Consider the following 17395-nt stretch of genomic DNA (forward strand, 5'->3'; position numbering starts at 1 on the left):
AGATGCAATACAATGCAATCCCTATCAAGGGAAGAGGAAGAGAATCTCAAGGAGCCTCCTCACTGAGTGAGGAGCCCAACACGGGGCTTAATCTTAGGTCTGAGACCATGACCTGAGCCAAAACCAAGGGTCAGAAGCTTAACCAACTGAGCCACGCACACGCCCCTTGAGAAACATTCTGAGAATAGAATTCTAGTTTGAATTTTCTATTAATAAATTGAAGCTATTATACCATGGTCTCTGGCCTCCATTTTTGCTGTTAAGCATCCAGCCTCTCTAATTGCTGTTCCTTTTCAATATAGCTAATTTAAAGCTCTCTTCTTTGTACCGTTCTATGTATCTTGGTAAATTTCTGTTTATCTGTGCTAGTGGAGATTTCTTGGGCTTCCTGAATACAAGGATTGCTTGCTTCCACCAGACTTGGAAAATTCTCAACCATTGTCTCTTTGAATGTTGCTCTCATTGACATGTCTCCTAGAATTCTGGCTAGAGGAACTGCTAGATTCTCTCTCTCCAAGTCTTACCTCTCTCTCTCTCTTTTTTTTTTTTTTTTTTTTGGTCTTTGTCCTTCTGATATGCATTATGGATAATTTATTTCAAATTATTTTCTAGGGCAGCCCAGGTGGCTCAGCGGTTTAGCGCCACCTGCAGCCCAGGGCCTGATCCTGGAGACCCAGGATGGAGTCCTATGTCAGGCTCCCTGCATGGAGCCTGCTTCTCCCTCTGCCTGTGTCTTTGCCCCTCTCTCTCTTCCTCTCTCTCTGTGACTCTCATGAATAAATAAATAAAATCTTTTAAAAAAATTATTTTCTAGTTCACTACTTCCCTTTTTGGCTTCACCTAAAATCTGATATTTAAACCATTATTTTTTTAAGGATTTTTTTAAAAGATTTTATTTATTTATTTGACAGAGAGAGAGCAAGTACAAGCAGGGGCAGCAGCAAGGAAGAGGGAGAAGCAGGTTCCCCACCGAGCAGGGAACCCAACACGGGGCTCAATCTCAGGACCCTGGGATCATGACCTGAGCTGAAGGCAGATGCTTAACCGACTGAGCCACCCAGCAGCCCCAAATACTTTTTATTTCTTCAAATTTACTTGGACATTCCTTAACAGCCTTTTCCAATCATATTTTTAAGTTTTTCTTTAAACACACTAAATATGTCCGTTTTTGTTGTTAGGCTCTGATAATTCTGACATCTAACATCTTTAGGGTTGGTTTCTGTTATCTTTTTTCAACTGGGTCTCAGCCGTGTGCCTCATTCCTGCCCTCCTCAACTTTAAATTTTTTGATCTGAAACTACTCGCTCACTTGGAAGTGAAGAAATTCTCTGTAAAAAGTCTACGAAGCTGTTGCTGAGGTTGCATTCCTCCAGGAAAGGTTGGTGTTTGATTGTGCCATTGCCCTGGGGGCACTGTGATCTGAGAACCATTCTAAATTTAATGATCTGTTTGAGGTTTTTTTTAACCACACAGGTTACATAAATTTGGACCACAACTAAGAGAGCCAGCTTGTCACTGCAAATTCTCAGGGGAGATTTTTTTATCCCCTTCCATCTGGTGTCAAGGTTACAGTAGTCAAGTCTCCTTGCTGTCCTCTGCAGCACATCAGGTTTATTTCTTGCTCTTACTTACCCTCAGATCCAACCCTCAGCCTGTTGGATCCCCATCCTTACACAGAATGGTCTCCTAATAAACTTCCCCCCGCGGGCATGGCCTAGTCTTATCTCCTATCCCCCCAGCTCTCTGCAGCTATCAAAGAGGAAGCTCATGGTCTCCACACTTCAGCAGAAACCCTCTGTGCAGAAGCCACCTTTGTTATTATAAGGTTCCTGCTTTCCTTCCTTTTTTTTTTTTTTTTGACCTCTGTAGATTTTAGAGAAGCTTAATAATACATTTTTAAAACACTTACCTAGCATTTTGGTGTTTTTCAACTGGAAGATCACTCAGACTATCTAGTCTGCCATATGAACAGAAACAGCCATTCCACTCCACGGAGAGTGGGGCACCGGGATGGGTAGGGCCCTTTGATTCTGGGTCTACAAGTATCTACTGCCAGAACAAGTGGTCCAGTATCTCCGGGGCCAGCTTGGGCTTTGTAGAGGACTGCTAGGGGGTCAGGCTTCAGAGGGTTTGAGCATCCCAGTATTGCACAGGATGTTAGCACTACCTTTCTCTAAAGAACTCCTGCCATGGGAAACCATCTCCTTACAGGTGTAATCCAACTAATCATTGAAATGGAAAGGAAATAATAGTTTTACAATGTCACCATTTCTCTAAACCCAATGAATCAGTAGATCTAGACACTGAGAATCAATGGCTAAAACATCACAATCAGAGGTTAGAATATAAAAGAAGCCTCATCACCTAGCAGGAGTATGGATATATATATATAGAGAGAGAGAGATAGATAGAGGTCTTTTATACTTTTATGCACGTATGGACACAGAGTAACAGTAAGTAACTTCCAACAGTACCAAAATATAGAATAAAGGGGAAAAAGAACAAAATTCCTACCTACCTTCCCCAGCTTCCCCCACCGCCACGCCACGTATGTGCTAATCTCTGCACACACTTGACCATTCCCTGATCCCAAATGCCATCTCTCTTTTCCCTCCACTCTAGATCTTGTTCCTGCTGTTCCCTTGATGGGATACTCAGACTCCCCCTCCCCTGCCCTCAGTTGTGTTCTCTGCTTTTCTAACACCTGCCCTAGTCTCTAACTGAATAGGAGTTCTCTCTCATCAGAGCCCCATCACTATCTGCTATTCTCTTTGTGGGGTTTACCTTAATCCATCTTAGAACTATTTCCCCTCCTCCTGGATGATACGATTATAAATACAACACAGAGAAAAACTGTTCAACACATTCTACGCACAATACCTTAGACGGTACAGTCGTCAACAGGCTTTTGTTTTCCTGCTTTAAGTGCAAGAAATGTCTTTTCTTTCTTAGTTAATAATTAAGTTGACTTAACTATCCTCCTCAGTTGCTTTTTACTACAGCCCTGTCGATCAATTCTGTGATAATACATCATTGACTGTAACTTAGCATTCAGTTACAAGTCACTCAAGTCTGCAACTTGCTTGTCAGCATCCCTGCGGGTATCAAGTATTGGCCGGAAGCCCTAGAGAGCCTTGGGGGTAAATCCTAGTGGTGCTGGCAGCACCATTTCATCAGAGGGCAGCAGAGAGCCAAGGGCGGGGCAGGACCCTGCCGCAGGGCTCCAGGGTACATGTCTGGCCTGAGTCCCAGCAGGTGGACCCAGAAACCTCCCGTTTCAAAGCAGGCGTCCAGAGTTAAAGAAGCAAAGCTACAATGCTCCACAAGCCTCTTGGAGCTCAGAGAGACTGTAGCCCTGGTGGATCTGCACTTGTCTACAGTTCAGATTGCTGGGGCATGGGGGTGGGGAGTCAGGGGGCTCTACTGCCTTTTCTGAAACATCTGCAAGCAACTTTCTCCTGACAAGAAATCAGCTGCCTGGAAGACCACCTTACTGCTTAATGCCACTTCCCTCCAGGAATTCCTCCAAGAGAAAATTTCCCTTTGTTCTCTGAGAATGGGGTCAGTGTTTGAGGCAGCTGCAGGTCCTCCTCTGGGAACTGCCCCCTGCCTTAACTAATTCCCATCCGCAGGCTCTTCCTAGTGAAAGACCGGCCCGCTCAGGTTTTGAAAGGCACCACCCTCGTTCCAGGCCCAGATAACCTATCAGCACAAATTTTACTCCAAACTTTAAGGGGTACATGCTTTAAAAAGGAAACTCCGTGACCCTGTTCCTCTAAGCGTCTGTCTTGCAAAAAGCCCATCTCTGGGCTCTAGGGGTCTCTGGGTCTCACCACTTGTGGACTTCCTCATCCTCAGAAGGGTACAGGCTTCCTCTGAAAAACCCAATGCCAAGCAGGTCTGTGACTTTAGTGACTATCAAAAGAACACCAGGTACCTCCCAAGTACACAGAGACAAGAGGGAGATATGGGGATGACAAGAGCCTCCCTCTCCTGTGCTGGTGTCCACCGGTCAGCTGTACTGAGACAATTATGACCACCACCCCATGGCCAATCTGCTACACTGAGCCCTGACGCTGACCTGGAAGAGAGCCTGGCCGACCAACTGCTGCAAAAGAACCATCCTGGTGAGCTCTTCCCATGGGAGTCTTTACAGCGCCTTTAGTAATCCAATTTTTCAAAAATCCAATCTGATCCTGAAATCTTTGGAACATGTATAAACTATGGACTTCACTGAAAAAATAAAATAAAATAAAATAAAATAAAATAAAATAAAATAAAATAAAATAAAAGCAGGGCTTTTAGACAGATTTCTTGTTGCCTGCCCAGGATCCTTTCCCCTCTTTTTTAAATTTATTTTTATTTTTATTTTTTTTAGTAACAGAACTCTCAGGTAGGGGTGCCTGGGTGGCTAAGTCGGTTAAACATCTGTGTTCAGCTCAGGTCATGATCCCGGGGTCCTGGGAAGGAGCCCCACATCTGGGGTCCCTGTTCAGCAGAGAGTCTGTTTCTCCCTCTCTCTCTGCTGCATCCCTTCCCGCCCACACTCCTGCTCTCTGTCTCTCAAATAAATAAATAAAATCTTAAAAAAAAAAAAAGAACTCTCAGGTAGTGTGCCAGATTCTATATAGACATACACATGTAGGAATAAATACATAAATGTATAAATGCATAAATAAAAAGAATAAAACTATATTCAGAGCCTCTTATGCAGAATGGGAGCTACCAAAGAGGAGGGCAAGCCTTAGGTGAGGCTGCTTGGAAGGCATGTTTCCACCTTTCCTCCAACTGCAGCTGAAACAAGGACACGATGGCTAAAGGTCTGGCTGTGGTCTTGTGAGCTTGGTGTCAAGAGTCGCCCACCAGGAGTGGCAGGGCAAAGAAGGGGACCCTGGGTTCTGACAACCTTCAGGAACCACCACCATACCAGCTCCGGACTGCTCCCTCCATCTGGTACCTGAGAATAAATCCCTAATTTTTTTTTAAGATTTTATTTATTATATTTATTATATTTATTTTATTTATTATTTATTATTTTATTTATTCATGAGAGACAGAGAGAGAGAGAGAGAGGCAGAGACCCAGGCAGAGGGAGAAGCAGGCTCCATGCAGGGAGCCTGACGTGGGACTCGATCCAGGGTCTCCAGGATCATGCCCTGGGCTGAAGGCGGCCCTAAACCGCTGAGCCACCAGGGCTCCCATTCCTAATTTTCTTAAGGCACTGACACCGACCCCCACTATAGGCTGCAGGAGCCAACCCTGACCAAGGCTATGTCACTGCCAGACACTGACGAAAATCAGAAAGAAAAGTGCCATCATGTGTATCTCCAATCCAGAGAGACTTCTTCTGATTTTTCCCCCCATATTGCTATGGAAATAACCTTAGCCAGAACGTCAGGGAGGGGGAATGGATGTGGGCAAGGGGATCTTTTGGTCCTGTCCCCAAACTAGAGGGAACCTTATATTTTAGCAACTGATTAGTGACCAACATGTGGCACACTACACGTTACAGGTGTATAGGATACTTGTGTGTATGAGTAGAAATTGATCATAAATGCTGATTCTAATGGTAATTCATGAATTCAATTCCTTCCCCCATCCCCAATGAGTTAGGTTAAAGGAGACGATCCCAGTAATGTTCCCTTTTTTAGTCCTAATTACAAAATACAAAAATTCCTTTAAGCAGGAAAATCTACAGATAAACATAGAAAATAGACATTAAAAAAAAAACATAATTTCACTCCAAGACAACTACTTTTAATCCCATGGAAGTAACCACACAGGTCCTTTTCCACAGATATATACACATACAAGCATTTATTATTAGATGAGATCATGCTATAGGTACAGGTATGCAACTGTACTTGCAACCTCTGTACAATGCAGCACACAGAGCTTTCCACTTCACTATAACAAGGGTGACCTAGCCCTTGGCCAGCTCCACGCTGGTACTAGACCAAAGACTGTCCCTCCCATAACCCCACTTCCTTCTGTTCCTAGAAAGGCTTTTGAGGTGGTGGTGCCCTTCAGAAGAAAGCCTTGGGGCCAGAAAAGCAGAAGCCACTTTTCTACGCTGTTATCAACTAGCATGGCTTGGGGCAGTGGCGGGTTGACCTGCTCCCCCTGGGTGTGCAGTCTAGTCTGACACTAACTATCTCCTGTGGTTCCCCCACCCCAGCCTCTCAACTTCCCCAGGACCACATCTCTTTCTACTCTTCCCTAGGCCTTCACCCCAACCAGCATGCTCTGCAGGTACCTCCGTCTCTGCTTGCTTCCCAGTCTGTTAGAGGCTTTAACTCCTTGTTCCACTACACTGAGCTCTTTCATTTTGGTTCCCCAACCAACAAACCCTAGGTTTCTTCCTGCGATGTATAGTAGCTCTAAGAACCCAACTCTCCTTGGGGCCATGTGTACATACCCTTGACTTGAGAGAGGTCCACAGGGTGGTAAAAACCCCTCTACACCAGTAGAGGCAAAAGCTGAATTAAAACTGCTGAATTAAAACTGCTGTTCAGTACATCTAGAACAGGACCCTGGGTGTGACTCTCCAGTCGTAATATTTAGAATCTTGGAAATGCTAGGTTCAAATTGCTGAAGGAGTCAAGTATATTAAGTGATTTTCAGCCAAGGAAAATCAATTATTTTCCCTTCACACTGCTGAGAGGCAGATGACAATATTAGGAACACCCTATAGAGTTTGCAACGAGTAAAGCCTCCTGCATCTCAGAAATGCAAAAGGAATGTTGTTTTTGTCATTCTCCTAGGTGAGTCTCAAAGCCATTAGAAGGAAGAAGAATTATTCCCAAGAATAATGGTAACTAACATTTACCAAGCACTTACTCTATGCCAGGCCCTTCACATATATGATCCCGTTTAATCTCTACCCACATCCATGATGTAGATACTAATAGCCCATTTTACTGATAAGGAAATTGAGGCCAGGGAGGTTCACTAACTTGCCCAGGGTGACATAGCTAGTAAGTGGTATGGGCTAGTAAATGGTGTACCCCAAAAACAAACCCCAAAACTCAGACTCCAGAGCTCATTCTCTCTCCAGGGTGCAGTCCCCAAAGGAGGGGTCAAAAGAGCCCCTCTATCACCCATTTCCAAATATCAGGTGATTTCTCTTACAAAGGTAATAAGCTATTCAAGATTCAGTTGCTACATTTCAGCCTGTTCCAAGAAACAGAATGTAACAAATATAGGGATTCTAAATATTGGACTTTTATGGATTCATATCAGAAATTTTAACCCATGGATGGGAAAGTTCCTGGAAAAGACCAATTGGGAAGTCAGCAAGTCACTTCCAAGAACAAAGCCCAGGAAATAATCCTAAATCCATGATACTGATTTCAAAAGAACAACTCCAGGTTTGAGTTTGTCCTTATGTAAAATGTCAAAATCTTAGCCAAGTCATTCTTGAAGTAATACAGAGGAAAACCTGCACAATTGGATGTCACACTCATTACAAAACCAATCACGTTGGATGTCAACACTCATTACAAAGCTACAGTAACTATGAAAATGTGTTGGTCTGATGATTGCAAAATAGACCAACAGACAGAATGGAGATCTTCCAAACAGACCCACACATAGGGGCCCTTGGCTTATGTTGCAGGTAACAGTGAAGTACTAGGGAAAGCACACTTTTTAATAAATAGTTTTGTAGGGAGGAAATGAAACCTGGCCTATGCCTCACTCCATACACAGAAACTCTCCAGGAAGATTTTATTCCCTTCAGTTGCTTTTCACAATTGGATCTAATCTAGAAGAATATCCTTTTGACCCCAGTTCAGGAAAGTTTTCTGTAACACGTCACAGAAAGATTGATAAAGAAGACATTATATGTAAGAACTTCTACTCGAAGCATTTTCACAAGCATAAGAAAGCAAACCATAGAGTTGGAGAATACATTTCCACACATATCCAGAATTAAAAAAAAAAAAACAAAACAAAAACAAAAAAACCTCTAACAAATCAACAAGATAAAGAGAGACAGCAGTAGAAAAACAGGCAAGAGAGTTGAAAAGGCACATCATCAGAGAAGACATACAACAGGTAAGTGTATGAAAAAGTGCTCAATCCCATTAGAAAGCCAAAGGCAGGAGTTAAAAATCACAAGACTAACCTAAGGAAGCCATTAGCCCAACTTCAGACTATGGGAAACACCAGATGCCAGTGAAACACCAAGAATGCAGAACATGAGGCCTCAGGACAACCGACCCAGCCTTTTCAGAAGGTCAGGGTCAGGAAAACAAGAGACAAAAGATACAACAACTAAATGTGATGTCTAAATTTTGAATGAATCCAGATTTCAAAAAACTAGCCATAAAAGACATTTTGAGGGCAGCCTGAGTGGCTCAGAGGGGTAGCGCAGCCTTCAGCCCAGGGCGTGATCCTGGAGACCTGGGATCAAGTCCTACATCAGGCTCCATGCATGGAGCCTGCTTCTCTCTCTGCCTGTGTCTTTGCCTCTCTCTCTGTGTCTCTCATGAATAAATAAAATCCTTTAAAAAGGAGAGAGAGACATTTTTGGGTCAACTGGGGAAATTTGACTAGGTACTAAATGTTATACAACGTTAATTTTTTTTATTGTGGTTAAATAGTTAAATATCCTTCTTAGCAGAGTTATGTTGAAATATTTAAAAGGAAGTGTCCTCACAACTGCTGTTTTCATACAATTCACACCCACAAAACAGATGACAGATTTGGATAAAAGAGCAAATATACCAAAATGTTAATAGTTATTGACTTAGCGATAGGTATGTGGGTGCTCTCTTATTCTTTATGTTTGAAATTTTTTCAAAAATTTTATTTACTTGAGAGAGAGAAAGAGAAATCACAAGCAAGGGGAATGGTAGGCAGAGGAAGAGGGAGAAGCCAGCTCCCCACTGAGCAGGGAGCCTGACAAGGGGCTCAATTGGGATCATGACCTAAGCTGAAGACAGACCCTTAACTAACCGAGCCCCAATGTTTGAAATTTTTAATAAAATCAATCTAATGATAAATATCAGGTTAAAAAACACTCTCACACAATTATATTCCCATGATACTAACAGAAAAACTAACTTTGCAAAGACCAGCATCGCCAAGTGTTGATGAGCACGTGGAGCACTGACACCGCTCAGGCACAGCTGGTGAGGGCATAAATTAGCAGAATCACTTTGGCATCATACAGTCAAGTTGAAGGAAAATAGACCATGACCTGGCAATTCTAATCTGAAGTATCTACCTTACTCAAATGTCTGTACTTGAGTACAGGCAGACATGCTTGAGAATGCTCAGAGCAGATGTATTCATAAAATCCCCAAACTGGTAACAAGTAAACATCCACAATTAAGTGCATTTGTAAAAATCAGTTGACTATTCATACAATAAAAATACAACAGTGACAATGAGCTAACTACAGTTGTGTGCAACAACATAAAGGCATTTCACAAACATTAGGTTAGTAAAAGAAGCCGGACATAACACATACTGCATGGGTCTATTTCTATAAATTTCAGCAACAAGTTTTTTAAAGGGGGTCCATGGATGTACATTTATGTAGTAAAATTTAAAAGAAAAGCAAAGAAGCGAATGACCAGAAAAGTAGGAACAGTGATTACCTTTGAAAGGGGGAACTGCACCTGACAAGGATATGCAGGCAAGTTCCAGGGTGCTAACAGTATTTCATTTCTTGACCTGATAGGGGCTTATTTTACATTTTAAAAAAGTACATATTGTAGGTACTATGTTTTTCTCTTTAAGTGTTAGAATTCACAATAGAGTTAGAATAAATGTCAAAAACAACCAGCAGAAAAAATAAAAATCTAGCCTAAAATCCCTCATTGTTATCAGGGATTTTCCACCATGTTTGACTGGGAGAAGATGTCCTTTGAAATGAAATAGGTTTAATCCTCTCTGGATTTCCACTGGTTTTGCTGCAAAGGGACTGGTCAATTGTCATCAGACTCTGAGCTCCAGTATCCATGAACCAAGCTAAAGTGTTTGTTTCTTTCTGGAAACGTGCCCATCCTACCAGCGAGGTAATTCTTATTCCCCCTAACCTGTAAATTCCTTGAGGAAGGGTGAAAAATCTCCTGTCCTTATTACACCCAGGGCCTAGAGTCCAAGGCAGAACATAGGGGATATCACAACGTGGGGTGGGACAGGAGAATTCAGAGCACAGTCGTCTTGACACTGAGACTTGGGGGGTAGAGTGACTGGCTCAGGGGGCACAGAATAAAACAACAGGTCCGGACCTCAACCCAGGCCAGACGCACCATTCCATGCTCCCAGAAGGAAAGCTTCTCCTGTTTCCCTTCACTTAGAGCTTTTCCTTAATTTTCTCATTCATCAGTAAGGAATTTCATTCAGCTGTGAGTAATAGAACCCAAGAGAACAAGGTGAGGTTTTCATTTTCACTCATCTAACAATGAATCTCAAGGTGAGTGGTTGTTGGTTCAGTGATTGGATGGGGAATTGGGGGGTGGGGGGAAGGGCAAGGGAGAAGCATGAGGCTTCTGTGGTTCTCTTGGCCTGCTGGCCCCAAACCAGAGCCAGCATTAGGACATGTGGCACTCTTGTGCAAAGTACAAAGACAATCTCCTGAGCAAGTGAAGTCCAACAGGACTCACTCCACCCGTGGGTGAACAATTTGCTAAAATACACTTCTGCCAACAACATCTAGGTTTTGTGGTTGTCTCTACAGACAAATGTGAGGGCATCTCAAATGAACCTCCAGAGTTTTTCCACATTGTACTGAAATCTCAGTTATATAAAGCTTAGGACCTGAGTTCTGGGGTAAAACCACTCCCCCCCGCTACTGGAAATCAAATAGTGAGAGGCCCATCTAGTGGCACTACCCAGGCAATGCATCCAATAAGCTCACAGAGTTCACTTGCAAGCTGGGTACACAGCTAGAAGGGGCATATAGCAAGTGTCCTGCCAGAGGCAGGTCCTGAGCCATTCAGACACAAGTTCAACGCCATGGCAGTTTCAGCGCCTGGGAACATATATACCCTGGGCTATGCAGGCCTCAGGCCACAAAAATGCCAGCTCTACTGTGGCATCCAATTTTATGCCTTGGTCATCTTGCTCTCAGAATTGAGGGAGAGAAATTCACTTGTACTCAAACACACACTTCCCCAGTGACAGGAAAAAGTGCTAAGCGGAGTGGTTTTCATCACCAACGGGTGGAGATGAGAGCTAGGTTGGGGGAGGGAGAGCACACAGCAGGTTAGCATTTGAGCCAGGTTAATATTTACAATTGAGAGCACACCAAAGCCCTACAGGGAGGGGATCTGGGTAACAGGTGCAGGAAGCAACTACATTTATAAAGTATGAATCAAACCCTTACATTTATAGCTGCCAGATCACAGTCTACACAGCAAACTTGGGGAAGGGCCCGCTATTTTCTCTTCGAGATCCACGTCAATCCTTAAAAAGAGCTTTACAGAAGCCCTGTTTGCGTCCATTTCCGGAAACCAAATGTCCACCCTGTTGTACTTAGGTTTTACCCTACTTTCAAGCTAGTAAGTTGGCCCATGGCTGTTTCTTGCAAGTTGCCAAAGAGAAGGGAGAAGTCGGAGAAGAGATCTTACCACTCACAGCACAGCACCCTGCAGGACATCAGCATCTTTGGGTGGGCCCCCCTCACCCTGAGTCTCACAGGAGCGGGCAGGTGGCATCACCCCACATGCAGGGTGCATGCACCACAGTGCAGGAACGCTGAGTTTGGGGATCCACTGCTTTTATAGCAAGCAAGCCTGCTCTTGAGGTTACAGGCTGCATCCACACCCCTGACCCATGGTCGCCAGCACAGAACCTTCCTGACGCACACGCAAATCCATCTAAGAGTGCTCCCCGCCCCAACAGGGACCACCTGTGTGGCCCTCACCTGACAGTTGCCCGAACCTGACTGGGTGGGTGGGTGGGGGGCAGTGTGGGAGCACTTGATTACAATTCAAGATTCAAATTCCACCTCCTTGATGCATTCAAACACTTTCAGAACTTCAGAACTTAATTACCCCCTCATTCTGTCTGCCTTTTCTCTTTCCCTTCTTTCTCAGCTCTGACTCCTTCTCTGCCCTCTCCTTCAAAGGGCTGGCCAAAGCCAAAGAGGAAGGCATAACGGAGTGTCTTTAGAGATGGGGATTGTCAGCAGAAATAAGCCATGTCAGTTCCTGCCCCATCCTCCACCTCAAACCTGAAATTAAAAAAAAAAAAATCCTCTTGAGAGATTCAAACATTTCTACACCGATTTGCACGCCTCTGTGGTGATGTGCAGTGTCTTTGCAGCCCTCTGGTGGGGTGGCTCATGTTAACCGTGTGCACAAGGACACGTATCCACCTGGAGACGAGGAGCTGAGGAGGAAGCGGATGCTGCTGGCCATGCTGTGCAGGACGTGGATCTTAGGGGACCAGGTTCATCCACACTTGCTTCTCCGCGTCCTGGTGACCGATGGATTAGATTTCTAACAAAGCTAACAACGATTAGATACCCAGGAAAAAAGGCAAGGCCTCCTAGTTTGACCTCCTTAGCACAGTGACCCATTCTTCAAACACTAGCCTAACTCCAGAGCAGGGACGGCAAACAAGTTTTACCTTTCATTTCCAACACAAAATAATTGATACTGACTGCCCAGAGCCTGGGTCGGATTTCATATGCATAAAGGGTCAGATAAGTATTTTAGACTTTGTGGACAGAATGGTCTCTGTGGCAGTTACTCAGCTCTTCCATTGGATTATGAAAGCAGCCATGGACAACACATAAACACGTGAGCTGTGGCTATGTACCAAGAAGACTTTATTTATAAAAAGCCTGAGTATGGCCTGAGAGCCACAGCTTGCCAACCCCTACCAAAGAGACCACTGTGTTGTAAGGAAGTATAATGATGTCTCCAGGCTCAGGGGCAGTCTACACAGGTGCTGTAAGGGGGGGTAACGTTCTAGATCAGTGGTCCGCAAAGTGGGCTATGCCTACCTCAGGATGTGTACAATATGATCCATTGAGATATGGGGAGAAACCATATTAGAATTTCTTTTATTTTTATCTTATCTGTTTTCATTTTACACTATTGATCTTGTCTACCCCATCATGAATCCATGGAATTTGCAATGAGTGCATCCATTCATGCTAATCAGAAGGCAGGTTTACAAACCTCTGAAAAGGATATCACAGCAGATGTGCCCTTGAGTGGCAATATCTGTCTGTTGCCTCGCCCTGCTGATCTCGTCTGAGCTATGTATATCTCCCAGGAACAGAAGCCCCTAATTCCTGGCAGGCAGTTTTTTGGAAGAGTATGGTGGACTTGCCATGTTAGAGGAGTCATAGGCTCATATGTGTGTCTTAAATCTGATCAGTAGCTCAGTTATTGATCAAAACCCAAAGAAAAGGAACATCCTCACCCACCTCTTTATGCACACACACACACACACACACACACACAAAAGCACTAAACAAATTGTGCTTTCCTGGCCTCTAGTGGCCTACCTCTCTCCTTGATCATTAAGGCCTGCCATCTATGGGTGGACAGGTCATACACTGCCCAAGAGTGGCATATTTAGGGAGGAGGCATCATTGGCATTGTATACATGTTATACTTATTGTGACAATATTCTAGAATATAGCAGCATCCTGTTCTAATAGAATCAGTCCATTATGACAATTTCTGACCAATGGATGTAAAGCATTGAGGAACGAGTGCTATTTTAGTTTCACAAAGGTACTGCGCAAGCTAGCAGCGGCCACAGCTAAAGGACACCTGCATTAGGTAAAGAATAGACAAGAAAGAAAATACACAGAATATAACAGATTCAAATTCATCTGGACAGAGCTGTCTTATGAACACCCTCTACAGTTTGGGGAGACTTTTCAGTGACCCAGCGTTTGAGCACTGAAGCAGTAGAACAAACCTTTAAGAGTAAAGGTCCAGAGCTGATTGTTTACCCTCAAATAACTAGCACTACTCCTGACTGGATGTAAAGGAGCAAAGGAACAAAAATTATTTCTTTCCCCATCCTAGCTGCTCTCTCTTTCACACATAAAAGAGGAGCTGAAAGAGGCAGTCAAGGCAAGGAGATATGTTTGGTGCTAACCCACACAGAAGCAAGTGATGAAGTAAGATTCTCCTTAAAGACAAGCCAGCTGTTGTCTTGTGGCTTCCTAGTATCTTCCCCTTTCTCCTGGTAATAGCTCCCTCCTTTCCCTTTGGGAAATGAGTTCAGCTCCATTGTGCAAAGTCTCTGGAATTGCCCAACAACCTGCCTTCTACTGGCCAAAGGGATGGTCATGTGACTCAAATTAGGTCAGATGTGCTCTCTCTCTCTCTCTCTCCCTCCCTCTCTATGATGGTTAATTTAATGTGTCTATTGGGCTATGGGATGCCCAGCTACTTGGTCAAACATTATTCTGGGTATTTCTGTTCTGGATGATACTAACATTTTAATTTAAGGTGTTCTGGATGACACTAACATTTTAATCATATGTGAGTGGGACTTGTCCAATCTGTTGAAGATCTGAATAAAACAAAAAGACCAGCCCTCCCCCGAGTAGGAGAGAATTATCCAGTAGACTGCCTTTGGGCTTCATCTGCAACATCAGCTCTTCCTGCCTGATGGCCCTTGAAGTGAAACATCAGATCTAGGTCTCCAACTTCAATCCACCCTACAGATTGGGCTTGCCAGCCTCCATAATTGTATATGCTAATTCCTTCTCTCTCTCTTTCTCTTCCTCTCTCTCTCTCCCTCTCCCCCACCCCTTTCTGTGTATATTCTATTGGTTCTGTTTTTCTCTAGAAAACTCTCATACACTCTTTCTCTTTCTCTGGATTTTGATGCATGGGTATACACACACACCCAAAAACATAAGAGTAGCTGGAGAGCATTCATTTCAGCAGCAATGTCATGAGGAAATTGTCAGGGGCCCCAGTCCTGCTACCTAAAACTCCTCCAGAGATGCTTCACTCCAGTTGAGAAGCCACTGTCCTGGAGGTGTTCCTGTTGGGGCAGCTGTGAACAAGGTAGCCCTGCCTTGGAACTTAATTTCTAAAAAGTCCTTTTCTTCTTAGGGAGGTTAATTCTTTTAAAGAGTTGGTTTCTCTTGCTTGTCACCAAAGGATCCTGACCGATACTAACATCCTCCCTTCCGAGGCTGCTGGCTCTGCCCCTTCTCTAGATCATCCTGGATAAGCCAGACACCAGTCCTCTGGAAGAAGGCAAAGAGAAAACCCCTGGCTCATGCAATTCTTGAAAGCGACTTCTCTCTGATTACCCCAAGAAAACAACCTGGGAACCCACCAGTGGACTTATCTAATGTGCTCCCTATAGGATAATGAATGACTCAACAGGAACACCTACTGGACAGTGGCTTCTCAACCGGATGGCCTCCATCTAAACCACGGATGCTCCTGCTTAGGACCTGAGAAGATACATTACAATGAGCATTACATTGCTGGTGCCTCATTACCATTTATTTCAGGTTTAATCTTCTTCACCAGCAGCCTTGTGGATGCCCTCCCCCCCAGGCCCACAGGCTTTATTCTGGGATTTAGGCAGAGGCCTGAGATGAGAGAAGCTGATAAAAGTGGCCAGACAGGGCTTTCTCCTCGGGTAGCACCTGGACGGTTACTTAGCACCACTGCCCCACTGTGGGGGTCCCAGTGACTGCAGCTGAGAATGGTCACGGTCTCGTTTAGCACTCCTGGCAAACTCTGGAGCCAGTGTGCATAATGCAGCGTCTAAAGAACATGATTCCAGTTGAACGGAGCATGTTTGCAGTTAAAAATAGAACTCAGTCACATAACAACTCATACATAAACCGTGAGGCTGTGGGAGGAACAAAATTAAATAATACTCACAGGGGGTTACTGAACACCTGCCCTGGTCACTCAGAGCCCACGCTCTCTGGGAATTGCCAGCACCCGGAAGCCGACTCTGCCCTAAAATTGAAAGGCAGATATAAACAACTGAACTGACCCAGTTAAATCAAGAAACATGAGTGCACCTTTAAGCAGGCAGCAATTCAGGCAGCCTCTCCAGGCCGGGCCCCCTGGGAGATTTAGCTCTGTGTTCTAAAAGAATTAGCTGTTACAGATTCAGTGGCAGACACGCTGGGTTTACAGCTGGATGGAAAGCTGAGACCGGGTTAGGCCTGATTCCACGCTCACTGATGCGTTGTCACTGCATGTGCACGTGTTGCACTCTGTCCAGAATGCACTAAACGGGGTCCCTGGCTCCTTCTAAACAGATGCAGGCATCTCCTGACCCCTTGCAAGCTTGGGCTTGCAAAGAGCTGAGATTTAGAAAAGAAAGCTATGGGTTTTCCTTAGGGAAACACATTAAAACAGTTGTAGAGCTCTCATTAGAAAGGTCATTCCAGGAAAGGAGTAGAGACCTCCTGCCTGAGAGCATATGAAGCTAAGCCGTAGAACTACTGATACTGTAATACACTACCAGAAAGAAAGTTGTGCAAGAACAAAAAGAAAAGGAGGCTCCTCCTACCTCACCCCTGCCCTCACCAGGCAGGGTTACTTAACACCTGCCCCACTGTGGGGGTCCCAGTGACTGCGGCTGAGAATTGTCAAATTCTCCCTCCTAACAAATTACTTCTCCTCTCTCTCCCTCTCTTCCCATCTTTAAAATTGGCCTACGATGATGGTTTCCCTTCCAAATGCACCAGAACGGTATAAAGTTTAATTGGACACTCATGTCAGTTCTTTGTTTCTCATGATGGAATTCTAGAGCAGTGATATCCTCTGGGGAACTTATAAAAATTACAGTACCTGGGCCTCACCCCCAGAGATTTTGGGGTGGTGGGTGCCAGGCATGGAGAGAGATTGAAAAAGTCCCCCAAGTGATTCTAATGGGCAGCCAGGGCTAAGAACCATGAGCCTCAACAGGGAGGAAAATTGCCCTACTGCTTCCCCAGGGAATGGTGGAAGATGAAAGACACATGGATTCCCCACCTCCTCCAAATCTTCAGAGGGTTTCTTTTCATTGGGTTGGACAAATTGTCTTGTTCCCAGACCTTCTCTCACCAACTTCCCCCACCTCTCTGCCAGCCTCGTTCAGCAAGGAAATGAGCTAAATATCTTGAAAAAGTGGCTAGGGAGAATTTTTATTTGTTTTAATTGAAGCCAGAGCCTACGTAGCACCCAAGTGTATTATGGCCTTTACCTTGAACTTTAGCTTTCAGGATTTGCTCAGCCCTGGAGCATCTGTAACCAACCAATCTGTAACTGAGGTCTTACAGTCCTCAGTCTGTGCTGTCGTGTTCAGAACAGGCAGCTGGCTTCAGGCCCAGCTGGTGACACTGCCCCTCTGCCTTGCCATAGGTCATTAGTAAAGGATGCCTGGGGGTTACGCACCCCATCTTGCAATAAAAATAGAGGACTCAGGGTCGAGGATGCAC

The 17395-nt window shown here is 44.4% G+C and overlaps 1 long non-coding RNA gene across 1 annotated transcript in view; it reads right to left on the bottom strand.

Annotated features, from left to right (window-relative positions):
* The window catches only part of LOC129494376 (uncharacterized), a 153546-nt gene that overhangs the window by 119967 nt on the left and 16184 nt on the right, over positions 1 to 17395 (bottom strand). Inside the window, exon 2 of the long non-coding RNA XR_008661332.1 lies at positions 15843 to 15923. This is a non-coding gene — a long non-coding RNA (uncharacterized LOC129494376). The remainder of the gene's footprint in view (positions 1 to 15842; positions 15924 to 17395) is intronic.

This window comes from Nyctereutes procyonoides, unplaced genomic scaffold, assembly GCF_905146905.1.
Source record: "Nyctereutes procyonoides isolate TBG_1078 unplaced genomic scaffold, NYPRO_anot_genome, whole genome shotgun sequence".
NCBI lineage: Eukaryota > Metazoa > Chordata > Mammalia > Carnivora > Canidae > Nyctereutes > Nyctereutes procyonoides.